The sequence below is a fragment of the Peromyscus maniculatus genome, chromosome 15 (genome assembly GCF_049852395.1).
Source record: "Peromyscus maniculatus bairdii isolate BWxNUB_F1_BW_parent chromosome 15, HU_Pman_BW_mat_3.1, whole genome shotgun sequence".
NCBI lineage: Eukaryota > Metazoa > Chordata > Mammalia > Rodentia > Cricetidae > Peromyscus > Peromyscus maniculatus.
In genome coordinates, this window is record NC_134866.1 from 47493005 (window position 1) to 47516354 (window position 23350).

General features: G+C 40.4%; 1 protein-coding gene and 1 long non-coding RNA gene across 3 annotated transcripts in view; one reads left to right on the plus strand and one right to left on the minus strand.

Moving 5' to 3' along the window:
• Ndufaf2 (NADH:ubiquinone oxidoreductase complex assembly factor 2) overlaps positions 1-23350 on the plus strand; it is a 118439-nt gene that overhangs the window by 33830 nt on the left and 61259 nt on the right. The gene's annotated exons all lie outside the window — the stretch shown is intronic.
• LOC143268682 (uncharacterized) lies at positions 1267-9844 on the minus strand. The gene is made up of 4 exons (XR_013044761.1): positions 9698-9844; positions 4027-4106; positions 2571-2746; positions 1267-1870 (listed from the first exon to the last, which is right to left on the minus strand). It is a non-coding gene; the product is annotated as an uncharacterized LOC143268682 (long non-coding RNA).

Below are 23350 nucleotides of genomic sequence, written 5' to 3' on the forward strand. Positions count from 1 at the left end.
AACTTCATTGACTTATATGGTCCCCCTGCATCTTAAGAACATTGATTGATTCTGTATATTAGTATCTTTCCAAAGTCTATTTTGTGATTATTTAAACTTCACTTGTGGTTTTCTGTTTGTGAACTTTTGGGAGGTATTTATACGGTATGTAATAAACATCCAGTAAATGTTTTATGAATGTAGATACACATTTATGCTGGAGTTAGGCCTGTAACTGTAGTTCTAAGGCATATAGATAGTTCTTTTACTATCAAACCTGGAGTATATCATGGTGTTTCTTGTCTTACTCACATGCTAATTGAGAAAGAAACTTGCCCCAGTCATGTGCTCATCCTGGCAGAACTGGATTTGAATCAAGTCTGGGGCTCAGGAATCTATGTTCTTTACCATTATACAATAGCTTTTTTAAAAATATGATTTTGAGAAATATATTATTTTTATATTCATGCTTAAAATCCCTCCAACTGCCTTGCATTCAAGATGATTCAATAAATATTTTATTATTTAAAAAGCAAATGTTTCAATAAATATTTTAATATGCCGGCCTACCTAGTCTAGCCCAGCACACATCAGCCGTTTGCCATCTTTGGATACTAACAGTTTTCCTTCGTCAGTGCGATCTCCTGCTACGTGTGTTGAACTGCATCCTCCTCTGCCTGGAGCTCGCGCCTCTCCCTTCGGCTGCCTTCCTGATGACTCCTGTCTCTGAAAGTGTTATCACTGCTCATCGCCCTTGTCCCTTTCCAGTGCTCTCCTAAGTTCCTTCTAGTTCTTAACACTTAGAGCACCATGTTGTAAACCGGTGGTTTCGGTTGTTCTTCTCGCGATGAGACCGCCGTCTCTGAGAAGAGCACAGGGTCCCTCATCTCTCTGTATCTTCAAGGCTAGTAAGCGTTACCTGGCACACAGGGGTTGCCCAATAAGTGTTTGCTAAATAAATGACTAAGAACCATCACTTCATTTATTATTCTAGGGACCATAAGACTTGCTTACTACAGTGGCGTGGTGAATTTTTAAATATGCCTGTGACTTATTTTGTAACAATGAAAACTGTTACAAGAAGTGGATGTCTTGAAACATAGCGTTTCTTAAGATAGCTTATCAAAGCTGGCAACATTGTTGCTTATTTAGTTATAAGCAACATAGGTTCTATAATTGTGTGTTATTTAAGAGCAGTTCTGTTCACTATTCACAGAAAATGAGTCTTTGGTGAAAAACTAACCCAGTTGTAATTATAGATTAAGAAGAATGCCCAGTCTGGCTGTATTGATTTTTTTTGCTTTACTATTTTTCTCTTGGAAATATTTAACAGCAATGTATCTCATTCAACTTGTAGTTCCTAGTCATTACTTTGCGACTGCTTTTTCAGTTATGGACTCAGTTGATAACATACTAACTAATTTTATCAAAGCCTTGCTCATTATTCACTTACCAACTAGTGTAAATGAATGCAGATGACCATACCAAACATGCATGTCTCCAGGGCAACGGTTTTTTTTATAAAACATATCAAGTGTATCTAGGAGGGTTTTGCCTTGTTTTCTTGTTAGTGCAGAAAAAGTAATTGTCCAGCGCTGGGGAAGGGGGGCTCCATGCTCCTTCTACATTTTAACTCTTGAAGTGGAATGAGGAAGTCAGAGTGGCGAGTGACTTGCTGCATGCAGCCTGGTCGGCTGCTTCCAGGCTGGCAGCTGAAAGTCAGACGTGAGGAAATTGCAGAAATTTACAATTCAATGTGTGTTTCATCAGGGAGAGATCCACAGATTGTTTTGACACTCAGTTAGAAATTCAGCATGAAGATGGACGTCTCATGAAATTTGCAGCTGCTGATTGAATTTATATTTCCATAAAGGCCATCAACAGTAGAAGCCTGCAGGGAAAGAAGGGGGAGAAATGACAAAAATCGTGAGGCCAGCATTTTTCCTCAGCGTTACAGCCGCAAATGACTGGTAATAAGGGTTTACACTGACCAGGATTAAAGAAAAATATAGACAGCCAGGGGGAGAGACTCCTCAGTTTAATTGATTTTAACTAAATATGTCTACGTTTGATATCTAAATATGTATTTGTTCATCTATAGAAAACCTACTATATACTTAAAAGTCAGTCTTTACTATTTAAACAAGAAGAGTGAGGCAGTTCTTAAAGCTGCAGAACTCTTTATGTAAGGTTGTCTTTATAGGAATCTTCAAAGATTTGGGTAGTCACTCAGAAGAACCAAAGTATTTTGGAATAATTGATTGGTATTCTCAGGTGAACTGTAGGTTACTGTAAGAACGTGGAATCGTTATTTCAATCCCATAGAAAACAAGCTTGTCTTTTGTTTCTGTAATGTTTACCTTCATTTTGAAAGGGTTCAGGAAAACCCTGTACAGTCCTGTATCTTTAAGAACTGCTTGATTTTTCTTATTTATGGAGTAAAGATGAACTACCTGATTTTAAGTATGTGCTAAGTTTTCTACAGATGAATAAATACAAACTTTGATATCAGATGCAAACATGGGTAAGTCAGTTATACTGAGAAGCTTATTCTCATTTTAAAGTGCTTTTTAAAAGCAAAATAGACAAACCTCATTTTTTTTGTGTGTTTAATGCTTCTTTTGTAGCGAATTCATGTTATACTCAGTTGAAAAATACTGTGGGCTGTAGGAGAACTGTAAAATCTGGAATTGCTTCATTGTTCCTTCAGGGTTCTTTCTGTGGATAGTCTTAATGGTATGTGAGGGTATACCCTCACATAGCTTTTCTGGAAAATTAGAATTTATACAACTGTAAGTAAAAAATAGTGTCATTACTGAGTAAAGAATTACGTTTAATTAACAATGTGGCCTCAATCTATAAGTTTACCAAGAAAAAAATATATATGTCATTATTGGAGTTTATTGGCATACTAGATTATGAATATCAGAACATAGAAAATGATTCCAATTGTTTTGTTGTGTGGTTATATCTGAGTGTTTCAACTATTCTAATTTGAAAAGAACAGTATTTCTGATATCTGTACTTTGAAGCACACATTAGGCCTCCCCACCCCGCCCCGCCCCAGCTCAGAATTGGCTTTCAGTGTCAAATAAGCTCTTCTGGGTCAGATGGTAGGAACTGCGTATTCTGCTGGGAGGCTGTGATTGGCTCCTTTTTCAGTATCACCGCCTGTTGTCTTTGTCGTCGTGTGCTGATGGCCAAATCTTCGAGCTAAATGTATTTTTATCTCTTTTTGAGGTTTATCGATGGAGACTTTATATGTATGCATGTTTTGTTTGCATGTATGTCTGCACCACATACATTGCAGTGCCTGTGGAGGCCAGAAGAAGTATGATTCCCTGGAACTTGAGTTACATATGGTTGCAAGTTGCCAGGTGGGTGTTAGGAACCTAACCTGGATCCTCTGGAAAGCAGCCAGTGTTCTCGCTCTTCCTCTCTCTCTCTCTCTCTCTCTCTCTCTCTCTCTCTCTCTCTCTCTCTCTCTCTCTCTCTCTCTTCCTCTCTCTCTCTCTCTCTCTCTCTCTCTCTCTCTCTCTCTCACACACACACACACACACACACACACACACACACACACTTTTTTTTTTTTTAAATGTTTAGTTCTGTCATCCATTTAGAAATGTTATTTACTGTTTTGGCTTGCTGTCTCTATCTATGAATTGTAACTCATGCATTATTTATATAATAAGCATTTACTGACCGGTTTCTGTGTAGCAGAGACTATTTTAGATACCGATACATCAATAACAGCACAGAACTTCATTCGTGGACTTTGCATTTTAAAAGTGAAAAAGGCAAACAGATAAGTGACTGGACAGTACTGTGTCAAGTAGGAATAGGAGAAACTGTAAGAACAGCATGAGTGTGGTAACCAGAGGGGACGTTCCAAAAGAATTCCTTTTCCAAATAAGACAATTGAAAAGAAAGAGTAAAGTGTTTAAGACAGCACTAAAGGATCCTCAGAGTCCCGTCTTTGCTTCGTAGCACAGGCACTGCCTCTCTGATCCTGCTATCTGGGTGTGATTCCTCTCCTCTGAGCCTCACCTCTTGTCAGCTCCATATCTGTAGTCCCAGCAGTGCTTCTGCGGCTCCGATGACTCTCCCGTGCTCATGTGATTTGTATACTGATGCATAAATACACACAGGTAAGATTTGGAGAAGTGTTGACTTTATACACAACCACAGTTATCCTAGTCACCTTCCCTCTCATTTGTGTCTGTTACTCTGCAGCAAACCAGGAAGGCACACAACTAAGTTATTCTTTTAAAGCTGCATGGTTTTTCTGTTTTTATTTTTTGACAATTTCATGCATGTATGTAATGAGTTTTAGTGTTCTCCCCAATCCTTCCCATCTTTCATCCGCTTCCTCTCCAGCTAAAACCAAGTCTCCCTGAGTTCATAACCCTCAGAGTTGCTTGCATGCGCATGGGTGGGGTTATTTACAGGAGCATCAGCAACTTCTCAGTGGCTAACCACTGAAGAAAATGACACCCCCCTTCCCCTGCCTCAGCAGCCAGTAACTGCCAGCAGACACGAGAGTGCTCCTCTCCACAGCCTCACCAGTACTAGACTTTCTCTTTTTTAAACACATCTGTCATCTTGTCTCTCCCATGCTCCCTGTGTAGGTAGGTATTCTAAGCGTGCAGTGTGCATGCTGCACGGAACTGCTGTGTCTGTATAGAACTGTACAGACCATTTCCAGCAATCTTACTATAAATATTACCCACACTGGCCCCCAACAACTAAATGATATAAAGCCTGTCACATGGAAGGAAACAGTTAGGTAAATACTTGCTTTGGAATGGAAGGGCTGTGCATGTAGAGGGCTGAGTTGAAATAGAGGGGATTTCTGCATCCCACTCTCTATTGGTCTGTAAAACTAAAACAGCTCAGAGGAAAGGCTTTCAAAATGAAGTGAAATAAATGTTTAAGACTTTAGACTGCTGGTCCTACTGGTTTCTTTATCAGCACAGATAAGCAACAGTTCACTACATTTCAAAGCTTTGCCTGAAACATCAATGCATTCCTTTAAGGGGGCCCTACTACACTTTGGATTTAAAGGAGACATTTGTCTTAAGTGGCACCTTACTGTGATCAGGATGTAGTTATATTTGTCACATTGCTGCCAACTCTTATGAATCTTCTCTCTGACTCTGAAACCACATGCCTGTTCTAGGCCTGTGCTCTGAGCTTCTTTGGAAATAACACTGTGTGCAGCGAGTGTCATCACCCTGGTGTGGGATGTGCACTGTTGACCAGAGGTCGGACGGGAGGAAAAGCTGTCTGCTCTGACAGCCTGTTGGTTGCATCCAGGTCAAAGTGTATTCTTTTTCAGGCCGAGAGGACAGTCCGAGTCCTGCCCTGGTCTCCGCCAGCCCTTTTGTTTCAGAGTCATCATGCTGAAATGCTTCACTTGCCGTAAGCCTTTCGTTGGTTCCTGTGCTAGCGCCAGTGCATCTGGGCTCCTGCCTTCCTTTACTCAGCAAGAACCTGGGAGAACGTGGAGGTTCCATGAGCAGCAGGACTCCAGAGGACAGCCTCTTACATAGTTGTGACCTCATCTGGGGTAACCGAATTTGGGATTCACAACAAAACATGGCAGTAGTAAAGTTTTCTGAACACATGACAAGCGAGGTAAATTCAGAGTGAGCGCGTGGTAAGTCTGAGGTGCTGCTGCCAGCGTTCGGCAGCGTTGCATCCACGCCTTCACTGTAGCCTTGGTTCTGAGCACACGTGCATTCCATACATAGTAAGGAGGAGTGCTGCCTGATCTACCTCACTCAAATGACACTCCTGTGTGTTATGTGATGCATTGTCTTACTGTACATAAAAACCTGTCTCCTTTTATAGAAACATAATGGATTAATTGTGGAAAACTAAAATTTTTAATATTCTCCTACTGTTATTTCTTAACAGTTAAGTATAAAACTAGTATAACTTTGGCTTATATTGTGTTAAAATATTTGATTTTAAAAGTTGCTCTTTGAGTTGCTAACTTGAGTTTCATTAAAAAAAATGATTAAACAAATTTTGGCTTGAGATTAGGACAGAATTTCCAACAGTTTTTGAAGTGCCATTGTGTGCTATGTGTTTAGGTGAGGCAGACTTCTCAGCATTGATGATTATAAATCAAAATATCAGTCAACCCTGAAAAACACTGAATATACTGAACACCTGACAGTATCAATTTTTCATCCAAAATTTAATTTATCACATAAAAGCATAGAAGCCCATCTATCTCGTTAGTATGCACATTTCCTTTCATCTTTCATAGATGGTGAGATTATAAATATACCAAGCAATTGTCTCAAAATAAATTTTTTTTCATGATTTATTACCAGTAAATGTTTTATTGTATACTCTTAGATACCTGTGTAACCAAATTAATGTAAAAATTTCTCATTCCAAAATTGACTCACAAGTAGAAGCTTAAGAAGCCCTGCTCTGGAGCAAAAGGAAAGTGACTGTGACTAAGCTCCAGTGACTATGACTAAGCTCCGGTTGACAGAGATTATGCTCTTAATTGGTGGGGAACTGGTTTCTGGGACCTGGCAAGAGTGTGGCCTTGGGCCCAGGGTGACAGTCAGTCAGTCCATTTAACCATATAAGAAGACACAGGAGAGGACCAACAGAATCAATCCCCTTAAGTATTCCCTCCTTCCCTTCAGTTTCCCGTTGGTATTCCCTGTTGAATTCCACTAGACCCCAGGGTGTAAGACTGCCTGTCAGTGCAATCCATCCATGTTCCCTCTGGGGGTGGGGCAGGCTGGATCTGGAAGGGGAAACAAATATTTTCAAGGCCACATTGATTGAAAAGCTGTCAATAACGATGGGGCTGGTTCAAAGTCATGCCTCTTCCTTTGGGAATCCTGCTTTCTGAATTAAATCCAAAGGAAATTCTCCTAACAGCTTGTGTCAAAGTAGACTTTGAATGCTGCATGCAGAATTAGATGAAGTGCAAGTGTGTATGGTTGGACAGGGTGCTGTTAATGCAAGATGCACCCTTGGGAAGAAGCAGAACTTGCATTTGGCTATATCATGGGTTGACAGATTCAGAGAGAGGAATGGGGACAGAGTTATGAATGATAGTGTGCATAATTGCATGAGTACTGTGCCTTAGAGTTAAAGGTGAACATTCATGTAAATTCACAGAATTAGAGGAAAGAATAAAAGTAGGATTAGCCTATACAGAGCCATAAGGGGCAAACTCAAAGTTTGGGCTTTCTAAAAACTGTCTTGGTATGCTGCAGCAGCTTACGAAGTATCCTGGGTGAGAGGGCTCTGCAGTGAAATATCTTTGTGAACTGTAATTCCCACTGTGGATACACACAGCGTACAGTTAGCTTACTAAAAGCTCTGAACATTTTTGCTGAGAAGAAACTGCTTTTTCAGCCGGGCAGTGGTGGTGCACACCTTTAATCCCAGCACTTGGGAGGCAGAGGCAGGTGGATCTCTGTGAGTTGGAGGCCAGCCTGGACTACAGAGTTAATTCCATTACAGCTAGGGCTGTTACACAGTGAAACCCTGGCTCAAAAAAAAAAACCAAAAAGAAAAAAAAAGAAAGGAAACCACTTTTTCTGTTAACCACTTATAAAAAGAATCTACCCCACTTCCCCCTGTTTTACAATTGAAACAGGTTAAAATCTTGTGAAACTGATATTCTATAAAAACATATTTTGGGAAATGCTATGGTTAATGGAGAGCCTTTGAGCAGCTGAATGGATGGAGGTTATTTAAGGAGCTTACCATGGCAAGATGGATTGGAATGCAGATGCCCTTTAAGCCGAGATTGGTACTGCAGGCACACATCACTCAGCTGACGTGGAGGGCAGGAGGTGAGGTGTAAAAAATGATGGCTTTTGGAGAGACAGAATGACTTGACAGTTGTTGCATATGGGGGATAAGAGCAAAGAAGAGGCAGGAGAGACAGACAGACAGACAGCTGGATGGGAGATAGTGAGAGAAGTTACCATTTTTAGGACAGATTTTCCAGCTTCCTAAGAGTTTGTTAAGTTCCAACCTGTGATATACATCAACCATCAAGAATAGAATATTTGAAAGACATTTGAGAAGGTTGAGTAGGGGCAGAGGGAGAGTAGCCTATATGTCTCCCCTGAAAATGAGTTTGAGAGAGCAGGGCCTCCAGGTGTGTGTTGTCACCCTTTTCAAGACCGCAGTGTCCCCAATGTCCTTCCTCACCGCAGCAAGCCAAAACAATCATTCTCCCATGAAAATTCTCCCATGAACTTCATTTCCTTGCTTATTTTCACACATGCGTCCTGTTTCAGCTTTCCCTGGGTTTCAGCTCCAACTCCCCTGGATGCAGGGAGAGAGACTGTTAAAAAGCCAGGAGTGGCAGTACAAACCTGTAATCCATGCTGAGACGGGCATTACAGGTTCAAGGACAGCCTAGAGAATTTAAAATTAAAAAGGGCTGGGAGTCGAGCTCAGTGGCAGTTCACTTCCCTAGCACACGGGAGACCCTTTGTTCCCTATCTAACAAAATGGAAAAAAAAAATTTTTTTTTAAATAATAAAATTGGCCATTTTCTGAACAAAAAAGGTTAACTCAGACCATTGGGGATCTGTGTGTTTAGGCAACTGGAGCCGTGTCTCTGGTGGGCCTGCAAACACAGACCTTTTATTGTCTGCCCCTCGCCCAAAGGGAAGTTTGGATAAGGTGCAGCTGTGTTCTCTTTCATTTGGAGGATCAAAGTGATTGCTAAAAAACATTCCTAATCTCTGTAGTTTGCCCCAATTCTTCTTGAACCAAAGTGATGTGGAAAATGAGCCGCATGCATAAGGTTAGTGTGGAGCCACACGCCATGACAGCAGCTACTGTTGGACAAAGGAGATACTAGGGAATCCTCCTTAGATTCCTTGTCATGAAATCATAATTGACAGAATTAATCATTCTGAAACTAAAAGGGAGGGAAGCCAGTAGCTCTCCGCTATTGTTTGGGGTCTCGTTCCTTAATTTACATTCTCTATGTTGCTGTGGCTTTTTTTTTTTTTTTCATATCATATGGTGGTTGTCATCTGCCCATTTCTCTGCATGTTCTACTTCTTATATTGTGGGGGTTTTTTTTTTTTTGTAGAAGATGAAGTAAAATGTTAATGCTTCTTCCTTATTACTAAGTAAACTCCTTGCTTAAATCCTAAAGCCCCATTTTAATGTAGTTTGGGATAAATTTACTGAAAATATTCAGTGCTTATATTTTCAGTTTTGAATTTATTCATATTGTGACAGTAATTGGTAGAAAACTGTTTCTCACAGCTGACAGGCCAGAAAAAGGGGGTTGAGGACAAAGCTACCACATGCCAGAGTGCTGAGGCCCATGGCATGTTTAAGGAATGGGATTTGCACTTGCAGTATTTAAAGTACTATTGAAAAAAGAGATAGAAAAAGACTGTGTTTTATCAACCATCTCATAAAATGTATTTTCTAAATACTTGTTTTTTAAAGAGGTCTGATACTTTATAAAGTACATAAAACAAATAGACTGATTCTTTTGAAAAACAACTGGAAGCCACCAATGCTGTTATATGAATCTTTTTTTGAAACGCAGATGTTGTTTATTTTTTACTCTTTTGGGGGGTCTGCCACCCAGCTCCCAAATAAATCACACAAGGAGGCTTATTCTTAATTACAAATACCTGCCCTTAGCTTGGCTTCTTTCTTGCCAGCTTTCCTTAACTGAAATTATAGCATCTACCTTTTGACTCTGGGCTTTTCCCCTTCTCTTACTTCTGTAAATCTTGCTCTTAATCCATGGCTTACTGTGTAGCTGGGTGGCTGGCTCCTGGAGTCCTCCTCCTTCTCTGGCTCCTAGCTCTCCAATCCCTCTTCCCAGATTTCTCTTTCTATTTATACTCTCTGCCTGTTGGCCATGCCTATCTTTCTCTTCTGCCTTGCTATTGGCTGTTCAGCTCTTTATTAGATCATCAGGTGTTTTACACAGGCACAGTAACACAGCTTCACAAAGTTCAACAAATGCAATGTAAACAAAAGTAACACACCTTAAAATAATATTCCCCAACACTCAAATGCTTCTGTCATTTAGTAAAATGGTTAAACTTCCAATGGAACCTTAGTCAATAATGTTATCATTTTCTACCACAAAAATACTGCTTACTAAGTAGTCATTATTTAGCCTCTGTCTTGGGAGCTGGCCCAGATTATTGTCAAAGTGTGGTTTAAGAATCCTCCAGATTCCAGGCATAGTGGCGCATGTCTCCAGCACCCAGGAAGCAGAGGCAGGTGGATCTGTGAGTTTGAGGAGACCCTGCCTCAAAAAAAAAAAAAAGGAAAACCCTTGATGACAAAATGGTGGTCTTTTGTTTTAATGATCATGTGATCATGGCTGTATTTCTGTTATTTCTGGCAAAGATAAATAAGTGTACCTAGTAAAAGAAAATCACAGCATCTCATACATATTTCATCAAAGAGAAAGCTAAGTTTGTCCTGATGCTCATCGGGTGTCCTGGGTTAAGTAGGAATGGATTGAACATTCACCTCTGGCTTATTATGTTGTCTTTAATACCTGGCAGGTAATCTTGGAGGAGGCTTTCATATAAATAGGAGGGTAATGATGCTTTGGAAGATCGAGAGTATTATATCCTATCATTTGAGATTCTTGTTTAAATGGTAGCTTATAAACTCCCACGTGAACGCTCCTGTCCTGGGATTTTTGTGTTAGGTCTCCTCAGTCTGATAAGCATTTCTCTGCCTTTCCCCTCCTCCTGCACAGCCAGTTCTCCACAAACTTATTTCTAAAGTAAAGCCTCAGAGGATGGCTTTGTTTGGAAACAGGGCCCTTTTCAGGCATAATAAAAATGGTCGTCATCTATTGACTAGTGTCTGTCCAAGGGGGAAGGAATGCATAGACCATGTACAGGGAAGAAGGCCATGTGAGGACGGAGGCAGAGTTCGAGTGATGCAGCTACAAGCCAAGCAACATAAACAAAGGTGGCAGCTACTAAAACGGGGAGGAGGCACCCATCAGAGCAAGCATGCTCAGTCTGAGCCTTCGTTTAGACTTGTGTCCTCCAGAATGGAAACAAGGACGTGGAGTTGCATGAGCTGCCCAGTACCCTTGGCTATGGCAACTCTAGGAAGTCTGCACATTCTCCTATGAACTTCATTTCCTTTTTAGTCTTTGAGATTAAAATTACTTCATTTCCCCATTCCCTATCCTCCCTCCAAATCTTCTATATACCCGCTTTGCTCTCTTTCAAACGGAAGGCCTCTTTCTTCATTGTTGGTACATGCATATAAGTACATGCATATCCATATGTATTCCTGAGTATAACCTGCTCAGGCTGTATAATGTTACACGTATATTTTCAGGATCACTTTGTATTGACTCCCCAATTGGTGTGTTCTTCCCCAGGGACGACTTTTTCTCCCACACTCTGCATTCCTTACTCGCCTCTGGTTTTTGTGTAGGAGTGAAGCTTTTCTAAACATTCACGGTGGCATGTCTGCTGTTGTCTTGTTTAGGCAGTCACGTTGATGAGACTTTATGAGTGTAGCTTCTGACAGTCCTAGGAGACACGCTCACACAACAGACTCCCTGGTCCTCTCTCTAGCCCTCACAGTGTTTTTGCCCTGGCTCCCACAATGTTCCCTGAGCCTTAGGGGCAGGCCTTCTTTGTAGATGTATCCACTGGGACTGGGCTCCACAACTCTGCATTTTGATTGGTTGTGATTTTCCTGTTTATTTTCATGCATTATTCTTATTCATGAAACTTCTGAGTCCTTGAATGTGGAAGTGTCATGCTCAGTCTGTACCCTCAGCACATAGTTCATTATCCCTCAGGTACTCATGATCACTGTGACTGTGTAGACATTCTCAGGGTTTAAGATCCATGTATTTGAGGAGGACTGCAGTAAAGTAAATAACCACAGGCTATTCTATATGGAAAAGGTTACAACTGCTCTAAGGCTTGGGTTTCTAGAGTTAACAGAGGCAACTGTTGTTACCACTTTTATGTCTCATCCAGATGACAGATAAGATCCAAAGTGTGTTTTAAAGCAGCAACAGAAATCTCTAATGGGCTTTCAGTCTGAATTCTTGAGGGAATATTAAATGTTCAGTAGTTTTGCTCTCATATTATAGAGCACAGCTGAAAATAACTGCTTAACTATCAAAATTCTGTCTGAGGCCTAGATCACTTATAAAAATGAACATTTTAGTAACAAGAGATGGAGTTTAAAGTTTAGTAAAAAGACTAAAAAGTGTAATTTAAAGTAACATTTTATTTTAGCGAAGTTGCAGCTAAGTGAATATGTAAAGATTTAAATTCTTTTATTTAAAGAATTGGTAATCTACTAACTTCCTGGTGATCATTAAATAGTCAGTATAAACAGTCCCTGCTTTGCTTCCTTCTCTCTACTGGAAGTAGTTTTAAAGTATTGCTTTGGATATTTCATACAAAAGCTGGAGTTCTACTAGTAGAAGTACATATATCTACTTGGCATGGTTGTGGGTGTTTTTACCTGTCTTACTGTTTTCATGAATGTTAATATGCAAAGATTCCCCGTGTTCATTAAATTCTTCACTCTTTTCACAAAGACTGGGGGCAGAGATACTGTTTAACTCATTCCATAGACCAACACTGGAGCAAAACAGTGCCAGATTTGAAACTTGGCAGTCTTGAGTGTGTGATTCTCTTAGTTACAGAAAGCATTGACCTATGAATTATAAGCAGATTTATTTTATCCAACAGAGTGAATGAGCATTGCTTGTAGGTGTAAGTCTTTATATACCCATGAATAGACACGAAAATTATCTTCCAGTAAAAAGAAAAGTGATATTTTTACTTGGTAATATATATTTTTTTCAGACTTGTATTCACTGAGCTTCCTAGAGGACAGGGAAGATTTTAAAGATTGCTTAATTATTTTCATTTTGCTGCTCAATAATGATTTTACATGCTATAAAGCAAAATAAAAACCAATGGGAAGCCATGATAAACCATACATGCTTAACATGGCATGTAGAGTGAAGCATATGGACAACATTGTTGATAGCTCATAAATATCCAGCCATGACCAAATAGATTTGTCACTAATGGGCCAGAGTCTTTTAAATAAATATATTTGTGTATTTGGACTCAAAACTACTATTCAGAATTCTGAACAAACAATAATTTTCTATGTGTTTATGTGTGTGGTGTGAGTACAGGCACATTTGGGGGGCAGGCACAGTGTGGTGATATTTTATTTGTGCTCTAATAAATAAAGCTTGCATGAAGATCAGAGGAAAAAGACAGCCACTATATTAAACACAGAGGTCAGGCAGTGGTAGAACATGCCCTTAATCCTGGCATTCTGGAGGCAGAGATTCATCCAGAGCTCTGTTGAGTTCAAGGCCACACTGGGAACAGAGCCAGGCCTCATCGCACATGCCTTTAATTCCCAGCACTAGTTAACCATAGAGGTCTGGAGGTCTGGACAGACAGACAGGAAGTGATAGAGCTAGGTGGGAAGAGGAAAGTGATGTTGCTGGGCAGAGAGAGGAAGTAAGAGGGCAGGGATAGAAAGGCATACAGGCATGGGTACAGGAAGTAGCTCTATCTAGAGGCTGAGGATTTGGTGAGGTGAGGTTGGCTCTGGCTTGTCCTATTCCTCTGATCTCTCAGTTTTCACCCCAGTATCTGGCTCCGGGTTTTTAATAATAAGACCGTTTAGCAATTCATCCTACAGCACACAGTCATGACCATGTATATGGATGCCCATAGAAGACATTCGGTGACCTCTACTGCACTCCACCGTATCCTCTTCAGCAGGTCTCATTGAGCCTGAAGCTGGCTGTTTAGGCAAGGCTGGCTAGCCAGTAACTCCTGGACCCACCTGTTCCCACCCGAGAAGCTGAGGCTGCAGGCACAGGTGGCCATACTCCGCTGTCGTGTGGGTGCTGGGAATTCAAACCCATGCCCTTGTGCTTGCACAGCAGGCATTCTCACCCACTGAACCAGCTTCCCAGTTCCTCACACAGTGACTTTGATGGAACTGTTTTTTTTTTTTTTTTTTTTTTTTGGATTTTCGAGACAGGGTTTCTCTGTGTAGCTTTGCGCCTTTCCTGGAACTCACTCGGTAGCCCAGGCTGGCCTCGAACTCACAGAGATCCGCCTGCCTCTGCCTCCCGAGTGCTGGGATTAAAGGCGTGCGCCACCACCGCCCGGCCTGATGGAACTGTTTTAACCACAGAGTATCATTTAGCTTTTATTTGGAATGTGTTGGTTCTTCTTGCACAAATGAATAGATGACTGTAATTTCCAGTTTCCTTAAGTCCAAGTACTCATTCACAGATGACCAGTTGCATAAATTATCATACATATGCACAATAGATGCGACTGTAAAAATAATAAAGATAAGCTTTTGTGTTAATAAAAGCACATTTCTACTATACACTATTATGTAACAAAAGTACAGAGCAATGTTAAAAGTAAGCTATTAGTGGAAAAGCAAGAGAGGGATGTGTTGTGATATAAGCGTATTCTTAATTGAGTTTATGTGTACAACAGTGATCTGTGGAAGGATAAACTCAGAATGGTTCTGCTAGGTGTGTGTGTGTGTGTGTGTGTGTGTGTGTGTGTGTGTGTGTGTGTGCAGAGATGGAACCCAGCACACAGGACTGCATTCAGAAAGGCTTTCTTTCCTGTATCACTGTATGCTGTATGTTTGGATTATGTGAATAGATTAGTCAAAAATAAAGGTAGGTTGACAGATAATGATCTTAATAATAAATGAATGTTGATGAATTTTGCTTTAAGACAATGGAGTGTAATTCAGTGTCAAAAAGAAATACCCTATCAAACTATGAAAAAATATAGGGGGAAGCTTAAAACGTATTACTAAGTGGGAAAAGGCTGCATACTATATACCTCCTCTGTGACATTTTAGAAAAGGCAAAACTAGGGAAATAATGAAAAGATGGGTAGTTACCAGTTCTTGAGGAGAGATGAACAGGAGCATGGATTCTTGGTGAAGTGTTCTCTGACAGTGTAATGAGACTGGTAATTGTTGTGGAATATTAGTTGAAGATGTGCTACCATTTGTTTATGCTCTGAAACATTTTGTTTAATGATGCAAAGATTTGTTACATTCTTTTGTTGCATTTGTTTAACTCTGTGAAGCTGTGTTACTGTGCCTGTCTAAAACACCTGATTGGTCTAATAAAGAGCTGAACAGCCAATAGCAAGGCAGGAGAAAGGATGGGTGGGGCTGGCATGTAGAGAAAATAAATAGGAGAAGAAATCTGAGAAGAGAAGATCAAGGAACAAGAGGACACCAGGAGCCAGCCACCCAGCTACACAGCAAGCCATGGAGTAAGAAGTAACAAAGGTATATAGAATAGAGAAAAATAAAAGCCCAGAGCAAAAGGTAGAAGGGATAATTTAGGAAAAACTGGCTAGAAACAAGCCAACTTAAGGCCAAGCATTCATACGAAAGAATAAGATTCTGTGTATTTATTTGGGAGCTGGTTGGCAGGCCCTCAAAGAGCAAAGAGTAAAACAATAAAACAATAACAACTACGGGTAATTATAAGCTTATCCAAACCCATAGGATATACACCACCACACATGACCCTTCATGTTGATGAAAATGGTGTGCCAACTCATCATTGGTGCAAATGTGCTACTCAGGAAAGAGACATTGATAGTTGGGGAATGTTCTGCATTAGTAGGAACTAGGGGGTGTATCTCTGATGTACCTTCTGCTCAATATTGCTCTGATTTAAACGGCTCTAAAACATAATATATTAAATGATTATATTTGAGGTTAATGAGTATTAAACTTATGTAAGGCTTCTGCTGTGTAGAGTTGTCTTGGTAGGTATTGTTGCACTACAACAAAAAGATTAAGGGGGAACCAGAGCTTTTTGAAGATGTACAATGCTTACATCACAGAATTTCCTTGATTTTGTTAAAGGATTCTATGTACTATGTCTTTGAATCATTGGTGTGTCTACTCTCCTTGCTCAGTTTTCCAATCTCTATTAAGTTTGTGATTCTTCTATGTAGATGTAGATCCTAATTATATATCATAGTACTTACTTCCCTCTGGTTGATTTCAACTATATTAATGCATTTTCTAAAATCTAAACTCAAACATATAAACAAATGCTGTAGCTTGTTGTAATTAGCCTGGTGAATATCTTTGTAATTTTATTAGCTTTGTAATTGTATTAACTTTGTCCAACTATTAATAACTTTGACAGTTGGATCTGCTACTATACCACGGGTAAGCAGATATGTTCCATGAAGCAGCAACAGCAGCCATGTTTAATTTCATGAGCCATGTTTAATTTCATGAGCCATGTTTAATTTCATGACATTTTCTCTGTTTTCGGCCCATGTTCCTACAGTAGAAATACCCAATATTATGATTTTGAAATATTCCTCCTGTCCAAGCTTTTCCAGTATGAAACATAGGACATTCTTGTAAACAACGCTAGTTGCCCAACTCTGTTTTCCCAGTGTCTTGTTGAGCTCAGCTCTGGCTGACCCCGACTAAGCCTCCCACCGAAGCAGGTGAACTGAGCTATAACTCAGATAGATAGATGCCTCTGTTACCGAGAAGTAGCTGGATAGGCTCTTAGCATTAACTGAAGTTGGCTCATTGGGTGTATCATGCTCAGTACAGAAAGTTAGGCTCACTTATAGCTCATGTGGTAAACCTGTCTGTTTTATCTTTGGCAATGATGTGTGATTTGCAGTGATTCATCCTTCCCTGAATTTTAACCACTTTAATATGATAACTTATTGTGGACTTCAGTGGTTTACATCTGCATCTTTATACAACCGTGATTTTAAATGATAGTTTCATCAAATAATTGTTACTCATGTTTGTACTTTGAATATCACTATTTCATTTTATTTATTAACTTAACCTAATTTAGTACTTATCATAAATAAAAATAGCACAAAATTGAAATATTTCATATAAATATCAAAAAGTCTGCCATAGCCTGGCAGTGGTAGTGCATGCCTTTAATCTCAACACTCAGAAGGCAGAGGCAGGTGGATCTCTGAGAATTCAAGGCCAGCCTGATCTACAGAGTGAGTTCCAGGACAGCCAAGGCTACACACAGAAACCATGTCTCGAAAAACAAACAAAAAGATCTACCATAGAAGATGGCGGAGACAAGCAGACGCAGGTAGGCCTGTGGCAGCGGCCCGCGGAGGTGGATGGGTCCGGCGGCAGCGGCCGACAGGGACATTTAGGCCCGGCGGTAGCCGGCTGAGACATTCAGGCCCAGCGGCGGCCCACAGAGGTGGACAGGCCCTGCGGCGGAGATAAGCAGACAGAGGTGGACGGGCCTGGCGGCGGCCAACAGAGACATTCAGGCCCGGCGGCGGCGGCCCACAGAAGTAGACAGGCCACTGGGCAGAAACGGGCGGACGCAGGTGGGTCCGCAGCGGCGACTCGCGAAGGTGGAAGGGCCCGGTGGCAGCGGCCGACAGGGACATACAGGCCCAGCGGCAACCGGCAGAGACATACACACCTGGTGGCAGTTCGCAGAGGTGGATGGGCCCGGCAGCAGTGACGGGCAGGGGTAGGTAGGCCCGCAGTGGCAGCCGGCAGAGACATACAGGCCCGTTGGCCACCCGCAGAGGCAGACAGACCCAGCGGCAGTTGACAGGGACATACAGGCCCTGCGGCAGAGACAAGTGGACCCAGGTGGGCCTGTGGCGGCGGGCCACAGGGGTGGACAGGCCCAGGGATGGAGAGGGGCGGACGCAGCTTGGAACGGGGACGCCCCTAGCCCCAACACCTGGGGAAGAGGTTATCTCCGTGGGTCAGAACCAGGGCGAGTCTGGGCACTCCGTTTGGGGACAACCCAGGGCCCAACTGCTGATCCTGTGAAACCCAACAACTTGGAGGTGTTGGTGAGACTACCCTGCTCAGCTGAAACCCATCTGGGAGAGGATTCAGATGCCTACAGTTTGAAGTCTGAAGAAACAAGATCAGCTGAGGAGTTGACAAATGAACAAAACGTGACCTGGGAACACAGAAGAAGGCGCTACCCAGCCACTAAACCAGATCACCAGAATCATAAGTATATAATTCACTGACTGAAATCAGCTGTCCCTGAAGAAACAGCCCAATAGCACCAATTTAACCAAGAACCCCTACTAAACCAAGACTAAAAATTAGAACAAGAGAGGCACTCTCAGACACAGACACCACCTGCACCACACAGAGGAAAAGATGAGTAGACGCCAGTGCAAAAATACAGGCAACAACATAAAGACCTATATGGCAACATCAGAACCTAGTGATTCTATACCTGCAAGACCTAAACATACCATGACAGAAGAAACAGAAGAGATCAACCCTAAAAATGACTTTAAGAAGATGATAGAGGCCCTTAAAGAAGAAATAAAACATTCCCTCAATGAGGAAATAAAAACTTTCCTTAAAGAGGAAATGAAAAACTACCTTAAAGAGGAAATAAAAACTTTCCTTAAACAGGAAATGAAACACTCTCTTAAAGAGGAAATAAGAACTTCCCTTAAAGAGGAAATGAAAAACTCCATTAAAGAGGAAATAAAAAACTCCCTTAAAGAAATGGAAGAAAAAATGAACAAAAAATGGGAAGAAATCAAATCAAGCCAAGAAAAAGCAATTAAACAGATGAAAGAAACATTCCAAGATCTGAAAAATGAATTTGAGACAATAAAGAAAACACATGCTGAGGGAATGCTGGAAATAGAAATCCTGACAAAACGAACAGGAACTATAGAAACAAGCATAACCAACCGATTGCAAGAGATGGAACAGAGAATCTCTGACACTGAAGACATGATAGAGAAAATAGATTCGTCAGTCAAAGAAAATACTAAAGACAAAAAAGTTGTAACACAAAACGTCCAGGAAATTTGGGACACCATGAAAAGACCAAACCTAAGAATAATAGGGATAGAAGAAGGAGAAGAATACCAACTCAAAGGCACAGAAAATATATTCAACAAAATCATAGAAGAAAACTTTCCTAACCTAAAGAAAGAAATACCTATGAAGATACAAGAAGCTTACAGAACACCAAATAGGCTGGATCCAAAAAAAAAGTCCCCTCGCCACATAATAATCAAAACACTAAACACACAGAACAAAGAAAAAATATTAAGAGCCGCAAAGGAAAAAGACCAAGTAACATATAAAGGTAAACCCATCAGAATAACACCAGACTACTCAATAGAGACTATGAAAGCGAGAAGATCATGGACAAATCTCATGCAGACACTAAGAGACCACGGATGCCAACCCAGACTATTATACCCAGCAAAACTCTTAATCACCATAGGCAGAATAAACAAAATATTCCAGGATAAAACCAGATTTAGCCGGGCGGTGGTGGCTCACGCCTTTAATCCCAGCACTTGGGAGGCAGAGCCAGGTGGATCTCTGTGAGTTCGAGGCCAGCCTGGGCTACCAAGTGAGCTCCAGGAAAGGCGCAAAGCTACGCAGAGAAACCCTGTCTCGAAAAACCAAAAAAAAAAAAAAAACCAGATTTAATCAATACCTGTCTACAAACCCAGCCCTACAGAAAGCACTAGAAGGGAAAATTCAACCCAAAGAAGCTAAACACATCCATGAAAAATCAAGCAATAGATAATCCTACACCAACATACACCACAGAAGAAACAAGCTGGCATAGCTATCCTAATATCTAGAGAAAAAGGATGTTTCAAAAGAGAAGAAGTCTTGTGGCAATGCCTCAGTGGTTCAGGTAACTACCAGAACTCGGAAAAGTTGGTTGAACTTGGGATTGACTGGGAGGCCAAAGATTTAAAAAGCAGAAGATTCTCTCAAGACATAAGTTGTGTGATAATAGTGTGGTTTGTGTGTGTGAATGAGAATTTGTAAATGTTGAATTCTAGGCTTCGACAATCATTGTCAGTGCAGATTAAGCTGCAAGTATTTATGTTCTAAAACTTAAATTATAAAGCTAGTTACGTCTTTCTAACAACTAGTTTTAATGTTCATGAGCATATTTTACCTACATTACTTTGTCAGGATGTTGAGAAAGCACAGGCTGGAGGCTGGGGGCTAGATGGTTTTGAGGAAGAGGTCTTGGTGGACTCTTTCATAGAGCAAAGGGAAGCAATGCCTTCTGGGAAATGAGCTAAGTTTTAATCTAGTCTTTAAGATTAGAAGTCAAAAACAAAAATATTAAGGAAAGGAAAACTTAATTGATCTTTGAAGTATTGTTATGTGGAATTGAGTGGGACTTTTGAGGCCTTTCTTCCAGAAAACAAGGACTTGGTTGTCAGGCCTATATTAGGCCTAAACCTTGGTGCCATGTAGTTGTACTTAAATCATTTCAATGGAAAGTGTCTTAGTGATTGGATCTTCTAGTGCAGTTTGGAGTTCTTCCATTTGAAAAATGTGATATTTACATGGGATTGTTTGAATCTTGTTTTCTAGTCCCTCCCCATCACCACCCTCATAATCTGAAGGTAGATTTTTCTCTTGATAAAGGAACAAAAAAGGTGAACATCTTGTTTGTAAATAGGTATCTAGTAACTAGTGGTAAACTTGAAATGGTAGAATTCTTTAAAGCCTAATTCTAGGTAGCCTTAAGAAAATGTATCTTAATTATTTTTGAACCTGTATTCACTTTGTTTTTTTCAAATATCTTAAGTTATATTTTCTTTTTCAGAGCTGCTTCTTATTTGGGGCTACTTTTTTTTTTTTTTAAATTGGGGCGTAATTCATAAAAGGGTATATTGTTTTGATGAGACTTTTTACAACTATGGCTGGATGTCTTTCTTTAGTCTTCCAAGAAGGGCCATTTTACTTTTTTAGAGTTACTTTTTAAAGTCATGAAGTCAACAACTTGGACTACTATGCATGTAAGTGCTAATGCAAATTAAAGCCCAAGTTGACCTCCAGCAGCAGTTCATTCTATGTTGACAGTGAGAACACTTTGCCTGTTAGGATACTGTTACTCGTGGACTGAAATGCTGAAGAAACCCCTCCCCCTATTTTGTTTTTTTGCAAAAATCAAGGTATATTCTAGGGTTTCCTGGTTGACCTCAACAGATAAACTGAGATGATAGTCTTAGATCAGAAATGATCTGAATGTAGATTTACAGTCTACGTGTACAGCTGGCTAAGTGAGATCGCTTTCACAGTTCTGCATGTATCCCATCAGCTCCCCATTAGTCACTGAACTCTTAAAACTGGTATTGTAACATTATCACAATGTTTTGCGCCAATTTTATGAACTTTACAGTACAATATGTGTTCCTTTTCTGAGGCAAACCAAAGGTATATTTCTCAAGGTTCTGCTGCTATCAGCAGCGTTGATGGAGGATTTTTTATACATTTGTAATAGATAGGAATAAACCAGAAAAAAAGAAGAAAAAAAAGTGGTGGAGGAAAAGGTGAACACTGCAAGAATACTCAAAAGGGCTGAGAGTTGCAAACGCCAAGAATGGCTTTGCATAGTAAATGGAATAGAACAGCTCTGAACTATAGCTTACTTTTCCTGGTTTGGTCTGACAGAATGATTGAATGCTTTTGTACAAAAATCAGAGCCTTAAAAACAAGGATTTGGTGGGATTGTAAAATGGTGTGCTACTTTGGCAAAACAGTTTGGTGGTTGGTCAAAATGCAAAACATTGTTACTCTGTTACTGAACAATTCTACCCTTAGGAATATATCCTCAAACTACTGAAAATGTGCACCTATGAAACATGTACATGAAGGTTTACAGCAGTGTGTTGCTAATAGTAAAAAAGTTAAAACAACTCAAATAGCTATCAAATACTGGAGAGAAATATAACGTGGCTTATTCATACAATAGAATATTATTAAGACATAAAAATGAATGAGAAACTAACAGATTAAATGACTTTGGTGAACCTTCATAATTTCATTTGTAGATCTTTCCATTTCTAATTTATAAATACATTTGGGGTTATAAATTATAAATGTACTGCCTCCTGTCAACATTGTATACTTCTATTTGATGATTTCTGTGTCAAACATTATATGGAAATGTTTCCAAGTATTTTCTGTATTAACTGTGAATGAATAGAACAAAATAAAATGCCTGTGATGGAAAAAAAAAAAAAAAAAAAAAGATCTACCATAATCCTTATCCAACTTCCTCAAACAGTAATTTGTGATAGATTTATATTAGGGTGTATCATTATGCTGTAATGTGAGTGGTTTATTTTTACGCCATACTTCCAGGTAGGAATAGAGTGGAAGTGAACTTTATAAGTTATCTGTAATAGCCATGGAGTAGCCACCATCATACATATGCCCTGTTGTTGACTCAAGTGTCATTATGTGGTGTATGGCTGTAAATGGTCTGGTAGCCATTAAGAAAATTAACATTGTTAAAGTGCCCACATTTTCTTAAGTAATCCAGAGAATCGAGTCCCAAAGATAAAGAAATAGAAAATGATTCTGCCAGTGGAGCAGACCAGGGCACCCAGCGACAAACTACCTATTTCAGCAAAGATGCCAGGACAGTGTGATGGAGAACAGACAGTCCCTTCAACAATCGATGCTGGAAAACTTAGATCCCCTTAAGATAGTGAATTAGACCCCCACCTAACACCATACACAAAATCAACTCCAAGTGAATTAAAGACTTAAATGATAGACCTAGAATAAGACAGGAAATAAAACCTGGGGCCTTAATGGTGGTTTACTATGACACTGATAGACTAGTTTACAGAAATGAACAGGATGGGATTACATCGAGTTAAAAAGCTTCTGTGCAGCAAACTAAGCAGTCACCAGAGTGATGATGTAACTACCAAAGGGAAGAAACTATTTGCAAGCCAAGTCTGTTAGCTTTCCATTGTTGTAACGAAACGCCCCACAACAGTGGATATTGAGGACAGGCCGATGTTGGAGCAACGTTTCATGGGTTTCATTCTGTGGTTCGTTGGTTTCATTGCTCTTCAACCTCTGGTCAGGTGGTGTACAGTCTATAGTGCTGAGTGGACTGACGCAGCTTACGTCATGAAGTCACTACCCGGGAAGTGAGAAGAATGGGAAGTGGCCATGGTTCTCCGGTCACCCTCACAGCTGCACCCCGAGTGAAACTACTTCCACTAAGCCCTGCCTCTTAAATGTTCTCGTCCCTCTTAAGAATGCTACAGCTTGAGGAACTGAGCCCCAGCAGGACATTGCAGACCCAAACTATAGCACCACGCATCCGAAAAGATGCTAATATTCCACGATATAGTGTGGATTCTACAGCAAGGCAACAACCTGCTTTGAAATGGGCAAAGGAGCTATTATGGTTTGGATGTGTCCCCAGAATTTCATACATTTAAAACTTAGTGCCCACATTCCTATGGTCTTCCAAAGTGAAGGCTTTGGGAGA